This window comes from Olea europaea, unplaced genomic scaffold, assembly GCF_002742605.1.
Source record: "Olea europaea var. sylvestris unplaced genomic scaffold, O_europaea_v1 scaffold1713, whole genome shotgun sequence".
NCBI classification, from domain to species: Eukaryota; Viridiplantae; Streptophyta; class Magnoliopsida; order Lamiales; family Oleaceae; genus Olea; species Olea europaea.
In genome coordinates this window covers 33,586-49,721 of record NW_019234824.1, presented here as the reverse complement: position 1 = coordinate 49,721, position 16,136 = coordinate 33,586, and the positions used below count along the sequence as shown (strand labels likewise).

At 32.7% G+C, this 16,136-nt stretch overlaps 1 pseudogene; it reads right to left on the bottom strand.

Moving 5' to 3' along the window:
- Positions 1-7,511: 7,511 nt before the first annotated feature.
- Positions 7,512-13,321, bottom strand: LOC111377732 (annotated as a pseudogene).
- Positions 13,322-16,136: the final 2,815 nt, after the last annotated feature.

The following is a 16,136-nucleotide window of genomic DNA, read 5'->3' as shown; positions in this document are numbered from 1 at the left end:
AGCACATAGTAAATGGTTAATGGGTCATTTTGGGGTTAACAAGACCTTAGAAAGTCTAGATGAACATTTTTATTTGCATAAGATGAAAATTGATGTTGATTGGGTTTATAGCATATACATCACTTTTAAAAAGGTTATGTCTAAGGCTTTACCTTAAGGTTTGTATACATCCTTACCTGTTCCTCGTGAACCTTGGATTGATATATCTATGGATTTTGTATTGGTTTTGCCTAGGACTAAAAAAATAAAGAGATTCTATATTTGATGTGGTAGATAGATTTAGTAAGACGACACATTTCATTCCATGTCATAAAACCGATATAGCCACCAATATTGCAGATCTATTCTTTAAGGAAGTAGTGCGCTTACATGGGATTCCTAGGAGCATTGTATTGGATAGGGATGTTAAATTTCTTATCTAATTTTGGAGGATTTTATGAAACAAGTTATTGTTTTCTACTACTTGTCACCCATAAATGATGGGCAAACTGAGGTTGTTAATAGGACCATAATACAATTGCTATGCACTATAGTCAATAAGAATTTGAAGAGTTAGGAAGAGTGCTCATCATTCATTAAAATTACTTATAATAGGGCCACACATACCACTTCTTTTTCACCATTTGAAATTGTATATGGTTTTAATCCATTAACACCTTTGGATTTAATTCCTTTACCTATTGATGAAAGAGGTAGCTTAGATTGAAAAAAGAAGGCCAATTTGGTGAAATCAATCCATCTAAAGGTAAGATTGCAAATTGAGAAGAACAACAAACACTATGCTTCTCAAGCAAATAAAGAAATGAAGAGCGTTAAATTTGAACCCGGGGATTGAGTTTTTGTACACTCGCAAAATTAACGCTTTCTAGAACAAAGAAAATTGAAGTTACAGCTACGAGAAGATGGTTCATTTCAAGTCCTTGAAAGGATTAATGACACTGCATACAAACTCGATCTTCTTGGTGACTATAATGTTTCGGCTACTTTTAATCTATTTGATCTTTCTCTCTTTGATATAAGTACAGATTGGAGGTTCAATCATTTCGAAGAGTGAGGGGATGATGTGATCCATGGCATGAAGGCAAGTCCGGACAATGATCTATTGGTCGTTGAAGAAGGGCCTATGACTAGGTCACGAGCAAAGAGGGAGAGGATTAAGGAAGCTATAGGACTACTTACTCAAGCCACATTGGAAGAAATATTGATCTTGGCAAGCAAATTAACAAGTTTTTATATTGAGCTCAGAGGAAGAAACACAATGGATCAACTTGATTCAAGCAATGGATGGATGGAACGAACCACATAACTATGCGACCGTATAGTTTTATAAACCATGCAGCCGCATGTGACCTGACAGAGAATGGAGCATAGGTTTTGAAATGACCTATGCAACTATATAGGTTAGAACTATGCTGCTGCATAGTATAATTCCGTGACGTGATTTCGCCAATTTCGTGACATCTTCTAATTATATTAAAACTCTATTTTTGGTAACTGTTGTAATTCTTATACTTTTATTCTATGTATACTAGGGTTTTATGGATTTCTTATAAATAAAATTCATTATTCTCAATGTAGAACAACTTTTTATCATATATACAATTGAGAGGTTAATTTGTGAGTATATTTTTGCTTTCAATCCTTGTTATTCGTTGAACCAACTCCGAACTCATCGAAATTTATTTTTTTTTGCATTGAAACAATTTGAGTGAGATTCTTGAGTCTTATGATCACTGGGTCAATATATTGTCAGCAATTATATTGATTTTTTTATTTAATATTTTTGAATCAAATTCTAAACTTTGATTTATTGGCTTTCTTGAGTTAAATCAATCCTGGGGTAGCTACTATTGTTATGTAGATTCGCATTAGATTTTTCCTTGAAGGAAGAATATGTATATATTTCTTCTATTACAATTGACAGTTATCAGGATCAGAGACAAATTCTTGCTCCAGATTTTATTCAAAAAGCATTTTCGAATCAAGACAATATTTCAAAACCACAATCAAAAGATTGGTTCAGAAGAACAAACAACCTCAGGAAAAAATGTCATTAAGGAGACCAACAACCTCAAGAACAAATGCCATTAAAGAGATTGACTAAAAAAAAAGAGGCAATTCGAATAATTATATAGACTTTCTCCAAGAAAATAATGATGGTATTATATTGGTGAAAAGAATATTCGATCAATCAACTTTCATAAAGCAATCCAAAGGAATAATTTTTAAGAGTGGATTGATGTCATGAATAAAGAGATGAAGTTCATAAGTGATAATAACATTTAGAAACTCATTCCATTGGTTGAAGCTAAGAAATCCATTGACTGTAAATAGATATTTAAAATTAAGAGGGATTCGAAGGGTGATGTGAAGAGATATAAAACTCGTCTTGTTGCAAATGACTTTACTCAAAAGGAAGACGTTAACATTAGAGAGACCTTCTCTCCAATTTTTATGAAAGACTCTTTTAGGACTATGATGGTACTCGTTAGGGCTGTAAGCAAAAATTGCCAAACCGAAAAATCGAACTGAAACCGTATTTTAGAAATCATTGGTTTGGTGCCACGTGGACCCGGTCAACGAAATGGTTTTGAACCAAACCAAATCTGTGAAAATGATTTGGTTTAGGTTTGAGAATTTTAGTTGCGGTTTAAAACCAAATCGAACCAATGAAAAAATATATAAAAATAAAAAATTGAAAAAATGATTTTTTTTGAAAATTTATCCAAATATATAAAATTCAATAGTTTTATCATTTGTGGGTATTTTTCTTAATTTCTAATTTTCTAATACGGATATATTATTATTATACTATAATCCTAATTTATATATAATAATCTCAAGATTAACATAATCTATCAAAAACCATTTTTCTCTTCAAAATTTAGATAAACTCTAGCTGACACCCAACATTGTCTTGAACCACCGGCACTACAAACTTCTTTTTCAAAATTTTCACACCTCTTCAAAGTTGAATTGAAGTCCATTATACGAAATCGAAGACAGAAATCCTAGACCTTCGGTGATAATATTTGCTATGAATAAAGTTTCAGATCAATAATTTTTTTGAAGCAAACTAAGGTAAGAATCTAAAATTAAATACGTTTTGTAACATCATACAAATGTAAGCTTGTGTAAAAGTTATATTTAGATATTATAAACAATTACTTTATTATTGTAGTTAGTTATTTTTTTTGTCTAATCAGTATCATTTTTCTTAGATATAATGATCACGAGGTCTTGCCGGACATCATTATATTTTTTGGGCATTATATCTAGTTTAGTAGATTTGTATTGTAACGTTATTGTATCGTCATTAGTCTAAAAATGATGAACAAAAAAAAATATGTTTTAATTTATTGTGATTTCACTTTAATTTAGTTGGTATTTAAATTTATAATAGACATAATTAACCCCTGTTTGATCCATATTTTCCATGTCATCATAACGAGAAAATTGACCGTTGGAGAGGAAGCTGGGTCCCATACATGAAAAGAAAGTCAACAAAGGCGGATGGACTTGTGGGATAACAATCTAAATTTTTATTTTTTTGTCCCAAAAATTTGGTTCAAACAGGGACTTAGTTTGTTTTATATTTATCGCTAGTAAGATATAAATATATATTGAATTCAATTAATTAATGACATAAAAGTAGATAGACAAAAAAATTATATGACGAAACCGAGAGTTTAAAATCGGACCAAACAGTTAGGTTTAGGTTTGAAGTTTTTTCAAACCGTTCAAAATAGTTTGATTTAGGTTTGGATTTTTCTTAAACCGGTTTGGTTTGAAAATCTGTCAAAAGTTGGTAAATCGGACCGCTTACGTCCCTAGTACTCGTGACACATTTTGATCTTAAGCTGTGTCAAATGGATTAGAAACTAAATAATTCTTTCTATGGGCTTAAGCAAGCTTACCTTCAATTGTACTACAAATCTCATTAAATAATTATCTTGTTTGATTTTTAGGTAAATAAAGTTGATGAATGTGTATATTACAAGTTCAATGGAAGTAAACATAATTTCCTGATATTGGTTGTAAAAAAAAAAAAAAATACAAAAAACTTTATGTGCTTCATCAGTAGGGAGTTTATTGTATACTAATGTTGGCATACATCTGGATATGACATTCATTATTTGAATGTTAGGCAAATATTTAAGTAACACTGAGTTGGATATTTGGAAAGCAGTCAATTGGGTTATTCGATATTTATAGAGAACTAAAGATTACATGATCATATTTAGGAAAATCATACAAATTGGAGATAACTAGATATTCTAATTTTCATTATGGAATATGAATGCGAAATTTTGTTACTGGGCTACATATTTAGGATGGATTTGAAAGACAATTTTAGTTATTTGTGAAAATTGTGGTCTTGTATTCCAACTGGAGCTTGATGATGTTAAAATTTATAGACATCAAGTTCCTAGTTGTCAAGGAAATAATTCAGAGTATTCAAGTTTCTATGGAATATACTATGACAAACTTTATAATTGTGGATCCACTTACTAAGGAGCAATCACCCAAGGTCTTCCAAGAGCATATTGCTCAAATAGGTGTTGATTCTTTTAAAGATATGTCATTTTAGCGGGAGTTTGTATTCGGCTTTTGTTTGTTTTAGACATATATTTCTTTATTCATAGATAGGTTTATTTTAGAAATAATATATTTAGTTTAGTTCCACTCTGATTAAAGTTTATGGGTGATCTCATTTAAAAATAAGGTATGACCAATTTAGATCACATTGCATATAATTTTCATGCTACACATCCATAATTGATTTATATCATTTGATTGTATTGATATGCATGCATTGATGGGATTAGTTATGATACTTATAACAAAGACCACTTTGATCCTATATTGATATAATTAATGAACGAGATTGTTTGGAGATGCTTTTGGTTATTATAGTAAAAGTTTTTTGAGCTCATAAGATTATAGACATTTTTAAGGTAACATATGTGGCCTAAGTGGGAGATTGTTGAGAAATTATTAATTTTTCATGAAGTCTATATATGTGATTAATTGTATATAGGCTATCTTAAAGTCAAGCCTAAAATTAAAGTGATCTAATAAATAATTAGGTAATTGAGCTTAGAGCATCTAAATAAAATGTGGGCCATATGATATGTGTAGAGACCATATTTTTTTAGAATTATATTTTATGATAGACGAAATACATATGAAAATTATATATATGATTATGATCCTCAATTCATACGTGATTTTTATTCATTATGTCACTCAATCCACACAACAATACAAGGGAAAACATAGAGGAAGATCCAAAACCCACATTCAAGAATCAAGAAGAAGGAATTCAAGAATTACGACTATGGATCAAGAAGTAAAATCAAGAACAAGAAATAAATAATCAAATGAGGCAAAATTCAAGATTAAAATGAATTAAGGTATGTTCCGCATTAATTAATTCTCTTGATGATTTGACATGGAGGATCTTGGCATTAAAGTAATTAGGTTTTCATGTTATTAATATTTAAAGTTTTATAAAATTCATCAGGAAGTTCTTTAATATTAACTTTATAAAACAAAAATAAGGGAAATTGATTTGAAAATAATTGAAAACATTTCAAAATTTCACATGAGCACAACAAATTTATAACATACCTGTGTTGATGTCGCTGTCATTGATGTTGTTGGAGTCGATGTTGGGGAAGTTGTGGAGAAGGTTTTAGGATGTTTGTCTTTCCATTTGCTTTGTCTCTCTGTTAAGGGCTTTGAGAAGTTGGGGGAATGCTACAAGAGTTAAAGGGCAAAAAACAAAATAATAATAATAATTTGGAAACTTTTTTTAGTGATTAGCGATATCAGTATGTGTATTGTTTGTTGTTATGTACATATATTACAATTTTGAATTTTTATTTTATTTTGTTTTATTATTATTATTATTTTTTTTTTTTGTTTTTTTTTTTTTACGGTCACACTTATGTTCTATTTATTACTTGTTTGGTGATGTTCAAAAATTGTATTTTAAAAAGTAGATATAGTAAGAACACAAATACTACTTGAGACTTAAAATTTATTTATTTTGAACCCCAAAAATTAATGGATCATGTAATTATTAGCATTTATAACTCTATACTTATAATTCATTTATTGGGTTAAATTCACTAATGGTCATCCAACTTTAAACTTAGTGTTATTATAGTCATCCAAGTAGATTTTGTTTTACCATGATCACCCAAATTTATACATAGTGTCACTATCACTAGTTAATTTGATTTTATTTCTCCATGGCCATCCAATTTCATTTAACGTTTCATCGTGGCCACCTAACTTCTTTTCACTAATTTTAAAAAGGATAAAATAGTAACTTTGCATTATATATATATATAATAAATTTTAAAAAACAAATAAAAAATTTTAACTTTTTTAAAAAATAAAATTTTATTTTATCTTATTTTTAACTTTTTTAAAATAAAATTTTATTTTATTTTTTTAGGTAACCTTTTTTTAAAATGAGTTTTTATTTTGTTTTTGAGCAACTTTTTAAAATAAGCTTTTATTTTATTATATTTTTCTAAGATTTATTTTTTATACATAATGCAAAATTACCATTTTAACCCTTTTAAAATTAATGAAATTGGTTAAAAAAAATTGGATGGTCATGGTGAAATGATATATGAAATTGGGTTATCATGGTGAAATAAAATTAAATTGAGCGATGATGATGACACTAAATATAAAGTTGGATAATCATGGTAAAACAAAATCAAATTGAATGGTCATGGTGACACTAAGTATAAAATTTGGTGGCCATTGATGGATTTAACCCCTTTTTTAGTTGTGAACCCCAAAAGTTATAAGCATTTATTACCACACCAAAACATGCTTAATAGATAATTGTAACGAATGAATGTATCAAATAAAAATCTATTTACTAAATCAAAATATATATCGATAGCCAATCTTATTTTGTTACCATTGTAAAATTTTCAACAACAAAATCAAATTGTGCTAATTTATTGTCAAATGTTAATTGTTAGTATGCAATATTTATTGTTATTGGTCATTACGATCAACAATGAACGCAAAGTAATGATTCTTGATTAGCAATATAGTTGATTCCAAATAATATTGATATTGGAAAGTTCCATAATTTTATTTAATAAGCCGCCACTTTAAATAGATTTTCAAGAAGTTCAAGGGACAGTGTCAACTAAATTAAATACAACACAACGTTCACAAACTACTAAAATTAAAGAGATGCAAACAATATTTGAACTTGTGAGCCATCAATTATTATGTCGAGATTTTATAACTTGTGGTTATATCATTCTCCCAAGAAAAAGAGAAAAATGAGCATTTGGACATCAAAATCGAGATAGGACCTCAAGTTATCGAACAAAGAAAACTCCACAAACTAAGCATTATTCTCATGACTGAAGTCGACTCTATATATTGGAATTTTAAGGGAATGAGAATGTTATTTTAATATCATTCCACTTATAGTTTAGTAGAATATTAAGTGCTCAAACAACAAACTATGAAATCAATTAGTTGCAAGGAGTTCTTTGGAGACTAACTAATGAATAGTATGCTCCATTTGGTCCTTTAGTTAACAAGGAAGAGTGGGTACCTTGTTCTACCACTTTTCCTTTGCTCAAAACAGCTATCATATCACAATTTTGTATGGCACATAGCCTGTGTGCCACGACTACACTAGTCCTCCCCACCATCACACGCTCAAGTGCATCTTGCACCACCTTTTCTGATTGCAAGTCTAATGCACTCGTGGCCTCGTCTAGTAACAATATCGCGGGATTTTTCAAAATGGCACGTGCTATTGCAATTCGTTGCTTCTGCCCACCTGATAGCTGCAACCCTCTATCGCCGCACCATGTATTGTACCCATCCTTCAAACTTGTAATAAAATCATGGGCATTTGCTGCCTTAGCTACTGTGATGATCTCAGCTTCATCAACATGTTCTGATGCTCCATATGTGATATTTTGACGTATAGTACCGGCAAATAGCGTGGGCTCTTGGCTTACAAGTGCAATGTGCTTCCTTTGTAACCTTAGGTCATATGACCTTGTATCTAGGCCGTCAATTTTTACAACACCTTTAAGTGGATCATAAAATCTTTCAATCAAACCTATTATAGTTGATTTTCCAGATCCACTTTCTCCAACCAGTGCTGTTGATTTTTCGGCTTCCATTATAATTGAAAAACCTTTGAAGATCATTACTTTGGGCCTTGCAGGGTAGGCAAAATCAACATCTTGCAACTCCACATGGCCAGTTAACTTATTAGGCTTGTAACCTTCTGGATTCTCTGGCTCAATTAAGGAACATCGATCTAACACTGCAAAAACTGACCCTACTGATTCAGAACCTTTAGCTAGATCATTTGTCATAGTTCCAGCATCATCTATAACACGGCCCGTGCTCACCAAGATCATGAATGTTTGGAACAGTGCTTTTGATCCCATGAAGCTTTCTGCAACCAGTTTACCACCATACCAGAAATCTAAAGCCCAAGTTAACGTCATGAGGCCTTGAGAGGTTCCAAGCCCTATACCTGCAAACCATGATTGGCGAATATTTTCTTTTTGTGGGCCTTCTTGGGATTTCTCAAGCATCTGTAGAATTCTTGTTTGTGAGGAAAAGGTTGTCACAGTACGAATATTGGAAACAGCTTCCGCTGCAAGCTTGCTACTTTCATCTTGGGCTTTGATGGCCTTTTTGGACATGCTTTTAAGCAGGACACGCTTGCAGTAGTAGCAGATTATGATAATGGGTTGTGCTGCTATCATTACCAATGCAAGCCTCCAGGCTATAATCAATCCCATGGTGCAAGCAACGGTCACTGCTGCGAAAGTTTGGAGAAGAAGTGACATCCTATCTCCTACCAATGACCTAACCTATAGAAATGTGAGACACCAATTTGTTATTAGATTCCATAAATTTGAAGCATGCTCCATTTTAATAATACGCTGAGTTTTTCTCAAACACATATGCCTAATGAAGGTAGTACTTAGTTCTTGTTTCCATATGGTAAGAATTGTTAACAGATGTTATTTAAATGGATTCCAAATAGATGACTATATTTTGAAGACAATCTCCACTTAATAAGGCAATTTGAGGGTCATTTGACTAATCCTCTTACGACATTGTAATAAAACACATCTCGGCCATTAGAATTCGAATTTTTTTATGGAATGTTTATGATCCTATAACTCAAATGGTAAGATTTCGAGCAAACTAAACCAAAAAAGCTTATTTCTCCCATTGAAAAAGATTTGCATTTTGAAAGATTTGGACATTTACTTACTTCTTCTACCCTGGGAAAGCTATTAAAATAAATTCTATTAGAACTAAACTCGTTGATATAGTACATGCTATAACTACTAGTATGTATTTTGTAGCAGAAAATCAATTAAAAAAGATAATGAAGAAAATAATTGCAATATTTTTTCTTCTTAGCAGCAAAATTTGTTACTTCATTATAGAAGAGTAGTTAACAAACTTACCACATTGGCATCTTTGGCTAGTCTAGAGCAAATGGCACCCGTGGAATTCTCATCCTGATCAAACCAACCAATTTCAAAACTGAGTATCTTTGAAAACATTCTCTCTCTAATTCTTTTTGTCAAGTACTCCCCATGACAGCAAAATTATAATGCTGTAAAATGTTGATCAATAGTGCGAAAATTGCCAACCCAAGGAAACTCAAAGAATATATTGTCGTCTTTTTCTTAATTATGTTGTGGTCTGTCTGAAAGTACACAGTTATCAGTGATCCCATGGCAAATGCATAAACTGGCTGAATTGCACCAAATAGCATTGCGCTTATACATCCTAATATCGCTTGCCTCCATTCGGGCAAATTCATAGCCAGCAGTCTTCTAAATGAAGGTATAGGAAGAACTTGATCACTGGAAATTGTTGCAATCTTAGCATCTTGGCTTGGCCCTGTCGCATTTCTTGTACTGGCCTCTCCAACAATTGATAGTCTTTTACTATCTGGGTTTTGAATATCGTTTGCAGTGGATGTTGATGCACCAACATTATTTACATTTGCAGATTCCTTTTTGTTCTCAGTTTTCTGTAGATGGACAAGCGAACTGTATAAGCTATTTTTATCCTCAATAAGCTCATCGTGTGAACCAATCTCCATGACCTCTCCCTTTTGGACAACAGAAATGATGTCAGCATTTTGGATGGTCGAAAGACGATGTGCTATGATGGTGGTGGTGCGTCCTTCCACAGCCTTGTCAAGCGCTTCCTGAACAACTCGCTCTGATTCAGAGTCCAGAGCACTAGTTGCCTCATCGAGGAGTAGAATTCTAGGTTTCTTGATTAAGGCTCTTGCTATAGCAATTCTTTGCTTCTGGCCACCAGATAATTGTACTCCTCTCTCACCTACCTGCATGCTTTTTAAATGTTAGTGTTACTACTAGCAATAGCTATTGAAAATTATAAACCCTTATCTATTCCATGGACAGCAATTAATTTGAAAAAAGAAAAATAAACATTGAAGAACACACAAAATTCATAAAGGTTCACTTCAATGTGAGATTACGTCCTCTCGTGCCACTACAATAATTCACTACAACGATAAAAAAATAAACAAAGCTTCCCAAAAGAAGATCCTACTCCTATGTTCTCTAGCCTCTCCTCTCCTTTTTCGTGAAAATAATAAAGCTTAAATACAGCTCCCTATTTATAGATAAATTAGGGTAAAATCGGATTATACAAGGAGTCCAATTCCGTAACACCACATCAACAATTTATAATAAGTTGAACTTTGAGGGACAAGCGAGGCAAACCTGAGTATCATAACCTTGAGGCAATTGAGTAATGAAATTATGAGCATTAGAAGCTTTGGCAACCTCAATAACCTCTTCAAAGGATGCATCCTCTTTGCCAAAAAGTATGTTCTCTTTAATTGTGGTAGCAAATAGGGCTGGCTCCTGACTGACCAGTCCCATTTGTGATCTCAACCATTTCAGTTGCAACTTATCAATGGGAACCCCATCAAGAAGAACTTCACCATTAAGTGGATCATAAAATCTCTGCAATAAAGCAATCACTGTTGACTTTCCAAACCCACTTCCTCCTACCAATGCCATTGTCTTTCCTGCTAGGATTCTCAAATTGAAATCATTAAAAATAATGCTTTCAGGCCTTGATGGGTATGCAAATTCAATGTGCTTAAATTCGACTTCTCCCACAAAATTTTGTAATATTAGGCCTTCATTGTTGTCTGAATCAATTTTCGGCACTCTTGATATGACTTTCATTATGCGTTCTCCAGCTGCAATTGCTTCAGAGAAGTACCTAAGGTTAGACAAACCGGTACCCAACGCTCTGTTCAAAAAATAAAAATAAAAAAAAAATTGACTAGTAAATTCATAGACTTGATATGCTTAATTAGGCAGTAGTATTGATGTCAAAAAATAAGAACGGTGATATAAGAATAGAAATGGAAGAAAATCCTTACAATCCACCAATGGCAATAGTGGCACCAACAGCAAAGACAGTTCCTCCTTTAGCACCGTGATACATGACCAACGCACTACCATAATAAGAAATGAAAGACCAAATTGCAAAGACGATGCTGTTACTACCAATAGCCAAACCTTTGGCTAAACCTTGCTTTAATCCCAATTTTACAGTCCCTTGAAGAGCAGCAGAGTACTCAGCTTGAGTCTTGCTCTCCTCTACAAATGAGTAAACTATTCGAATAGAAGAAATAGCCTGCTCCACAATTGTATCTGTCTTACTATATTCATCCCTAATCTTTTGAGCAATGCCCATCAGGGATTTTCCGTAAATCAAACCTGGTATCACAAGTAATACTGAAAATGGAAGCCCCACAACTGCTAGCCTCCAAACCATCAAGAAGGCCATTATATATGCCCCCACAAAAGTCCATAAATTCATCAAAAAAACTGGAACCTGTTTTTTAATTTTTTTATTTTTGAATTCAGCAACCGAATTAATTAGCGTACGTAACAATCAAATCACAAAAATTAAAAGAAACAACATCAACCAACCTTTTCACTAATGACATCTTGTATTACAAGACTATCACTGGAAACGCTTGTTACGACATCTGCTGTAGAGGTCACATGCAAATCAAAGTAGCTTACATCTTGCCTAAGTACTGCTTTCAAATAGCTTGTCCTTAAACGTGAGGCCTGTCTCTCAGCTGTTCTTGTCCAACAATAACCCTATGGAGAACAACAATTTAGACTTGATTCAATTTCTAACCCTCCTTTCAACTATATTATCTAAGGGTAAAAGGAGACCTACCAAGGAAACAAGCAACCCACTGCCCACAAGCCAGATAACACAATCCCAATGCATTCTGTCACCAAAAACATCCAAATCCAGGTGACAATATCAGCATGACATGCACTATACCAATTCGCGACTTCGACAATTAGATGACTCGATAAGGAAACAAACTAAGGTATCGAAACGTACACTGTGACACAAGCTTTCATAAAAGTGTGTTTCACGACGTAAAGTAGACCAACACATTGGAATATTCATATTTCTATACATTCATAGAAACAAATACTATCACTATCAATAACTATTTCTCAAATTTAGAAATTACAGAAACCGGTCATATAATTATCAATGTTTCTCTTGCAGAAGATAATAGTAAAAGCATGTACAGACAGACGCACTAAGAGAGAAGAGAGGGAGAGGGACCTGATTAACGACTTGCGTGAAATAGTTAACGATTGAAGCGTTCTCAGCACCAATGCTGTTCATCAGCTTTGCAGTGATATATGTCATTAATGGAATTGAAATTCCATCACCCGCAGCCCCCAAGAATCCCATAATCATCAATAAAATATCAAAACTATCTGCAAAAATGAAAATTGACAAAATAGAACTACTCTTTTTCATAATCATTTTCAATCCCAGTTTGTCATTTATTTATTTTTATTATGCTCTCGTTTAAAATTTGGGAAGAAGAACAAAGTATCGAGGAGATTTTCCAGTATAGAAGAGAGACCTAGCCAAAAGGTTTTCACTAAGCACAACTGATAACGGAAAGGACGAAAACTATAAAGCGCGCATAGCTTTTTCTCTGTCAAATAAAAGAACACGGCCTTATATAGCTGCTAAAGATCACAATCATGAACTCTCTGGATTGTGTCTCAAGTCAAAGTGTATATGAATTCATGCCGTTAACCACCTTCAGCGGGTCATTTACGCCAATACTACGGGTACGGAAAGTTAGTAGTTGGGCTGATTTCATTTGCAGTCTAAGTTGAATATCATTTTCAATTTCCGCCACCTTATTAAATTCCCTGACATTATTTCGCCAGACATTGTCGTTACATACTACCGGTCATCCCACGTGATCGTGAAAATATTACTCAGAAGAAGTAATACAGGTTGAATCCCAACCTTGAAGCTCTCACTGTCCCACCCCTTGAGCATCATGAGAGAACTAAATCGCGAGATGTATTCTTTCAGATCAGAGAACAAAAATTTGCTCGTAAACTGGAGCCCACAAAAAGTCCAATCCTATATCTCAGGATTCAAATTCTCACATTGCGACTGTCAACAAGGTTGAGACTACTTCATTCATATCCTTTGCACTACTGAATTATGCCTCGAGGGTACTCAGAAGAAGTAAAACAATTCACATTAGACTTATAAATGAAATAACTCAGACAGGAGATTATTCGATTTTTTCATTTCTTTTAGGCCATCTTTACGGGCACATAGAATAGTTGCTAGTATTTTACGGCAAAGTTAGTGTCCTGTTCTAGACAATGTGGTGACAAAATTAAAGTGTACACAAATTGAATTGTAGTGAACTGATTTTCAATCGGATCAAAGTACAGTGACTGCAAATATAATTATTTCATTAGTATTTATTACAAAATAAATTTAATTAAACGAATACAACTCCGTGTAAATTTAGGTGAGCTTGACTAATGTGATACTAGAACAGTCAAAAGAAGTTTATGTCATGTACAGTAGAGTCTCAATATTAAATACCGGATAAATTAATTTAGCTAACTAATTTTTTTTTTGTCAGTCTCGACTTGAGATAACATGTTAAATTAATATTTCACTTAATTTATGATATAATACATTATAAATAATTCATATATCAATAATTTCTTCATACATAGTGCTTATGATTCGACTACGAAGCATTCCTACATATTTTGCTCAATCATTGTTTGTTTTTCTTAAAATTGATGTCATATCGAATCTCATCTGTAACATTTTTAATGTGGTGAGAAGTTTGTGATTTAAACAAAAATTATTTAATATAATCACTTCGAGATTTTCCTTTTCGACAAACAGACTCTATAATAGAACTCTCATCTTTGATTTCAATAGTCACGTCAATCACACGAAAGCACGATAATTAATGAAACGGACAAAAACGATAAAGCACACAGGATTACGTATAATCAACCAACATTTTGCCATGTAAAAACACTATAAGCCAAAGATCAACGCAATCTCTATCTTCTGTCTCATAACCAAAATGCATATAAATCCATGCAGTTGACAGCCCACTAAGAGTTACAACTTCATTTGCTATCATTGCTATCACGTTAATATTTAAGGGCACCACTTAAGATTTAACATTAATATTTTTAACCTGTTGACCAGGAAAATCACTAGGGAACAAAAAATAAATCAATAAATAAATAAATAAATGGGAAAGGAGCGATTTATCTTGTTAAGATGTATCCATTAGTGTGTAACTATTAGTATAAGAAAATAATTTCAGTAAAATTTGGCGTAACTACTCAACGTCGGTGACTATAAGCGTGATTAACATACCCACAATTGCTAGCCAGCCTTACAATTTTCAAGTTTGTCCACGACTGCAAAACCGCCCACCATGCACCTGCCATACTCGAAAACCAACTCAACATAGCTACTTTGCTGCCATCTGACTAAAACATGTAACTGCACCAAGGGAGTTGGGGATTAGAAAAATCCCCTTCTACTTATTTATCTAAGTTTTAAATTTTTTAAAAAATATATAATTTAAATTGTAAAATATAAAACATAATAGAATAAAATAAAAAATAATTAGCAGGCTATGAAAAATATTTCCCATCCCCGCCCCGATTACGAAACAGGACGGTATTCCCCGCCTCATTTGAGGCGAGGTATTAAACTCTAATATAAGCAAGGAATCATATGAAGTGTGGGATAAAAGGTGACTAGTCTTTGTAAATCTTAAGAAATGTGTAAATAAAAAGTATGTTTAACCAAAAATGATTATAATTTAAACTTTGCAAAAAGCCAAAATTCGATGACGATGCTTAATTTAGTGAAGTCACTGTTCAAAACTTGGATTGATAATTTTATTTATTTTTTTTTTTCTGTTTACCAATACCAGAAATAAAAAATAAATAAATAAAAAAAAGAATCATTATTTGGGGGGCGGGAGCCCGGGGGGGAGGAAAAAGTTATCTCCATTCTTCACCATTCAGGCTTCAATCCAAAAAACCCTTCGAAAGAGTCTAGACCCTTAATCTTCTAATTTAAAAAAAAAAAAAAATTTGAAAAATGAAAAAAGGGGGAAAAATAGAGAGCCTTTTTTCTACAGTCATCCAACGTTGACTTTTGCGTTTCCTTAGCAATTAATCTTAATGCGACAAAGTTGACAAGTCTAAAAATTCTAGCGACATGTGACTAGAGATGTAAAGTTAGTCACACTGTCTTGAAAAAAATAAAAGACTTATTGTAGGTCATTCTGGTTGGACTATTTGATACCTCTAATTATATTAATTATCATGATGAACAAGTGAACAACCACTTACCATGCATCAAGATTGACTTTATGTTACTTTATTTAAATAATTTTGATTGACTAACTACAAGCTGTTAAGCATCTAGATAAAGATCAAGATGGCATGAATCGAATCTGAACTAATAATAAATGTCAAGTTGTTTAGATAATTTTGATCCTCTAAGTGCTCATCAACCTCTAGCATCCAATCATCCACTCACCCACGCGATGATTAAGACGATGATATTATTATTCTCATGCCACGTGAATTGTCTAAATTCAGGACGCTTTAGTTGATGCAGAGGAAACGAGATAAACCACCTTCATCAATAACTTAGTGATTTCAACCAAGAATATGGTCGAA